This window comes from Oryctolagus cuniculus, chromosome 1 (assembly GCF_051225735.1).
Source record: "Oryctolagus cuniculus isolate XC-2025 breed Fujian yellow rabbit chromosome 1, ASM5122573v1, whole genome shotgun sequence".
Lineage (NCBI taxonomy): Eukaryota > Metazoa > Chordata > Mammalia > Lagomorpha > Leporidae > Oryctolagus > Oryctolagus cuniculus.
Window position 1 is genome coordinate 174419371 of NC_142867.1, and position 5749 is coordinate 174425119.

Here is a 5749-nt window from a genome sequence, read left to right on the forward strand (position 1 = left end):
TTTGATGCAATCCCAATAGTTAATTTTGGCTTTGACTACCTGTGCCTCCCGTGTCTTTTCCAGAAATTCTTTGCCTGTGCCAATATCTTGAAGGGTTTCTCCAATGTTCTCTAGTAACTTGATGGTGTCAGGTCGTAGATTTAGGTCTTTAATCCATGTTGAGTGGATTTTTGTGTAAGGTGTAAGGTAGGGGTCTTGCTTCATGATTCTGCACGTGGAAATCCAATTTTCCCAGCACCATTTATTGAATAGACTGTCCTTGCTCCAGGAATTAGTTTTAGATCCTTGATCAAATATAAGTTGGCTGTAGATGTTTGGGTTGATTTCTGGTGTTTCAATTCTGTTCCATTGGTCTATCCATCTGTTTCTGTACCAGTACCATGCTGTTTTGATTACAACTGCCCTGTAGTATGTCCTGAAATCTGGTATTGTGATGCCTCCGGCTTTGTTTTTGTTGTACAAGATTGCTTTAGCTATTCGAGGTCTCTTGTGCCTCCATATAAATTTCAGCACCAATTTTTCCAGATCTGAGAAGAAGGTCTTCGGTATCTTGATTGGTATTGCATTGAATTTATAAATTGCTTTTGGGAGAATGGACATTTTGATGATATTGATTCTTCCAATCCATGAGCATGGAACATTTTTCCATTTCTTGGTATCCTCTTCTATTTCTTTCTTTAAGGTTTTGTAATTTTCATCGTAGAGATCTTTAACGTCCTTGGTTAAGTTTATTCCAAGGTGTTTGATTGTTTTTGTAGCTATTGTGAATGGGATTGATCTTAGAAGTTCTTCCTCAGCCATGGCATTGTCTGTGTATACAAAGGCTGTTGATTTTTGTGCATTGATTTTATATTCTGCTACTTTGCCAAACTCTTCTATGAATTCCAATAGTCTCTTAGTAGAGTTCTTTGGGTCCCCTAAATAAAGAATCATGTCATCTGCAAAGAGGGATAGTTTGAGTTCTTCCTTCCCAATTTGTATCCCTTTAATTTCTTTTTCTTGCCTAATAGCTCTGGCTAGAACCTACAGAACTATATTGAATAGCAGTGGTGAGAGTGGACATCCCTGTCTGGTCCCAGATCTCAGTGGAAATGCTTCCAACTTTTCCCCATTCAATAGGATGTTGGCTGTGGGTTTTTCATAGATTGCTTTGATTGTATTGAGGAATGTTCCTTCCAAACCCAGTTTGCTTAGAGTTTTCATCATGAACGGGTGTTGTATTTTATCAAATGCTTTCTCGGCATCTATTGAGATAATCATACGGTTTTTCTTCTGCAGTCTGTTAATGTGGTGTATCACATTGATTGTCTTGCGCACATTAAACCATCCCTGCATACCAGGGATAAATCCCACTTGGTCTGGGTGGATGATCTTTCTGATGTGTTGTTGCATTCTATTGGCGAGAATTTTATTGAGGATTTTTGCATCTATGTTAATCAGGGATATTGGTCTGTAATTCTCTTTCAGTGCTGCATCTTTCTCCGGCTTAGGAATTAAGGTGATGCTGGCTTCATAGAAAGAATTTGGGAGGATTCCCTCTTCTTCGATTGTTCTGAATAGTTTGAGAAGAATTGGAGTTAGTTCTGCTTTAAATGTCTGGTAGAATTCAGCAGTGAATCCATCTGGTCCTGGGCTTTTCTTTGCTGGGAGGGCCTTTATTACTGTTTCAATTTCTGTCTCAGTTATGGGTCTGTTTAGGTTTCCTATGTCTTCCTGGTTCAATTTAGGTATGTTGCATGTGTCCAGGAATGTATCCATTTCTGATAGGTTTCCCTGTTTGCTGGCATACAAGTCCTTGTAGTAATTTCTGATGATTCTTTTTATTTCTGTGGTGTCTGTTGTTATGTTTCCTTTTTCATCTCTGATTTTATTGATTTTGGTCTTTTCTCTTCTTTTTTTAGTTAGTTGGGACAATGGGGTGTCAATTTTGTTTATTTTTTCAAAAAACCAGCTCCTCGTTTGGCTGATTTTTTGTAATGTTTTTTTTGATTCAATCCTGTTAATTTCTTCTCTGATTTTAATTATTTCTCTTCTCCTACCTGATTTGGGTCTGGTTTGCTGTAGGTTTTCTAGATCCTTGAGATGATTTGAAAGCTCATCTATTTGGTGCCTTTCCAATTTCTTGATGTAGGCACCTATTGATATAAACTTCCCTCTTAACACTGCTTTTGCTGTATCCCATAAGTTTTGGTATGTTGTGCTGTTATCCTCGTTTACTTCCAGAAAGTTTTTGATTTCTCTTTTGATTTCTTCTATGACCCATTGTTCATTCAGGAGCATGTTGTTGAATCTCCATGTGTTTGCGTATGCTCTAGGGATTCCTGAGTTGCTAATTTCCAACTTCATTCCTTTATGGTCTGAAAAGCTGCATGGTATAATTCTAATTCTGTTGAATTTGCTGAGACTTGCTTTATGGCCTAGTATGTGGTCAATCCTAGAGAAGCTTCCATGTACTGCTGAGAAGAATGTAAAATCTTTAGCTGTAGGATTGAAAGTTCTGTATAAATCTGTTAGATCCATTTGGGCTATAGTGTCGTTTAAATCTACTGTATCCTTGTTGATCTTCTGTCCTATTGATCTGTCTATTTCTGAGAGTGGAGTATTGAAGTCCCCCAGTACTATTGTATTGGGGTCTAAGTCTCCCTTTAAGTCCGTTAACAAATCTTTTAGATAAACCAGTGCCCTGTAGTTAGGTGCATATACATTGATAATTGTTATATCTTCCTGTTGAATTGATCCCTTAATCATTATGTAGTGTCCCTCTTTGTCTCTCTTAACGGTTTTTGTGGTAAAGTTTATGGTGTCTGATATTAAGATGGCTACGCCCGCTCTTTTTTCATTTCTGTTGGCATGGTATATCTTTTTCCAGCCTTTCACTTTCAGTCTGTATGGATCTTTGTTGGAAAGATGTGTTTCTTGTAAGCAGCAAATAGATGGGTTTTGTTCCTTAACCCAATCAGCCAATCGGTGTCTTTTAACTGGACAGTTCAGGCCATTCATGTTCAATGTGACTAATGATAAGTGGTAACTTTGCCCTGCCATTTGCCAAAGATAAGTTCTAATATATGCTTTGAATTCCCTGTGATCTTTTGCTGTGAGCTTTCCTTCCTTGATTTCCTTCCTTTACCTTCTTTCATATTGATGACCGTGTTTCTTTGTTTCTGTGTGTAACACATCTTTAAGCATCTTTTGCAGGGCTGGATGAGTGGCAACAAATTCTTTCAATTTCTGTTTGTTATGAAAAATCTTTATTTCACCTTCATTCACAAATGATAGCTTTGCAGGATATAATATTCTGGGCTGGCAGTTGTTCTCTCTTAGTACCTGGGCTATATCTCGCCATTCCCTCCTAGCTTGTAGAGTTTCTGATGAGAAGTCAGCTGTGAGTCTGATTGGAGATCCTCTGAGAGTAATCTGACGTTTCTCTCTTGCACATTTTAGGATCTTTTCTTTATGTTTCACTGTGGAGTGTTTAATTACAACGTGTCGTGGTGAGGATCTCTTTTGGTCGTGTTTATTAGGGGTTCTGTGAGCTTCCTGTACTAGGATTTCTCCGTCCTTCTCCAAACCTGGGAAATTTTCTGCTAATATCTCACTAAAAAGGCCTTCCAATCCTTTCTCCCTCTCCATGCCTTCAGGAACTCCTAGAACCCGAATGTTGGTTTTTTTAATAGTATCCTGAAGATTCCCGACAATATGTTTTAGATTTCTAATTTCCTCTTCTTTTCTTTGGTTTGACTGTATCCTTTCCTGTTCTCTGTCTCCTAAGTCCGATATTCTCTCTTCTGCTTCACCCATTCTGTTTGTAAGGCTCTCTATTGTGTTTTTCATTTGATCTATTGAATTCTTCACTTAAGTCACTATCACAGTTTCCTGTTGTACTAGTTGTTTCGTTTCATTTTGATTCCTCCTTAATATTTCATTTTCACGAGAGAGATTTTCTATCTTGTCCATTAAGGATTTCTGTAGTTCAAGAATTTGTTTTTGAGAACTTCTTAATGTTCTTATCAATTTTTTGAGATCTGCTTCTTGCATTTCTTCTATGTCATCATCCTCATAATCTTGAATTGGGGTGTCTTTTTCATTTGAGGGCTTCATAGTGACTTCCTTGTTTTTATTACGTTGGTTTTTGCGTTTGTTATTTGGCATATTGGAGTGTTTGGTTTCTTCACTGTGGTGCTTTTTCTTGTTATACTATGACTCTAGATTAAGTGGACTATCTGTTTTTGATGGAGCCTTAGGTCTTGAGATGGGTGTCGCCTGAGAGCTCTGTTTGGTGTGCCAAAGGTGACACTCCCAGGTTAGGCATGGTAAACCTCTCTCTCTCTCTCTCTCTCTTTTTTTTTTTTTTTTGATTCAAAAGTGAAGTTATTCTGCACAGCTGAATGAAGTTGGAGGTAGTTAGCAGGCAAATGATATACCCACAGGAGCCAGAGATCAGAAGCTCTTTCCCAAGGACTACACAGGGAATCTGCTCTGCCCTCAGAGTGGGCTCAGATTCTCCTTCAGTCTCCCACTGGGTTGCCAAAGTTATGGAATTGTAGCATCTCTGGAGAGTGCTCACGTGAATTCTGTGAGTTCTCTCCCCCACCGTCATTTTTTCACAGTCTCAGTTCAGTAGCACCACAAATTTACTAGGTCCTAATCTCCTGTTAATTCGCCCCGCCCAGAGTCAGGTTTTTCTGCTAGGCTCAGGGCCGGTGCAGACCTGAGGTCGCTCTGCTTATGACGTATGTCCAAGATGGCGCCTGCTCTTTGTCTTGCTCGCCCTTGAGAGGTGAGCGGAGAGAGAGAAACCCGTGTCCGTACCAGTCACCTCTTTTTTTTTTTTTTTTTCTCTCTCTCTCTCTCTTCCAGTTAGCCTGGTGAACTTCCCCCCCACCCCCGGGGGTCGTTTCCTCTAGTCACCTCTCTCCGCTTGCCTGCCGGTGTCTCGGGCTATTGAGGTTTGGCTCACCTCGCGTTCCAGCGCTGGTGTGTTGAGTCTGCTGCTGGTGTCCCGAACTGTGGGCTCCCACGCTCTCCACGCAGGTCCGCTCCCCTTCCAGCGCCGATGTGTGGACTCGGAGCCCTGGACGTCCCAAGTCTCCCCGCTGTTGTCTATTGGCACGCACTCCCCTTCGAGCACTGGCGCGCAGAGCCTGCAGCTTGCGCAGCTCCACAGAGCTATGTTTTCATACTGTTTATAAACTGTGTGGCAAGGGCAGAGTCTGGAAAGTCAGTTTAAATACTGACTAGTCAATGGTCTTTCCATGTTGTCACAATCAACGATGACAGTTGGCCACACTTCCATTCCTTTTTGTATACCTATTATTGAATAGAAGAAATTTCAGATATTAATCTACATATAGATATTTGTATTATTTAACTTCAAGGAATCTCATGTCATGTTAAAAAAAAGAAGAAACTAGTGGAAATATATGTTTTAACACAGTGTGTGTACCTTAATTTATGGCTGAAATAATGTTTAACCTTCTAAGAAAGAATTCTTGCACAAATCATCAAGAAAATATTGAGACTTGCAAATCACAAAATTCACATCAGTGATGTAAGCAAGGTCAATAGGAGTCAGAATTATATACCAGAAATGTCTTAATAAGAAGGTGCAGATACACATGTATTTTTTTTTTTTTTTTGACAGGCAGAGTGGACAGTGAGAGAGACAGAGAGAAAGGTCTTCCATTGCCGTTGGTTCACCCTCCAATGGCCACCGCGGCTGGCGCACTGCGGCCGGCACACCGTGCTGATC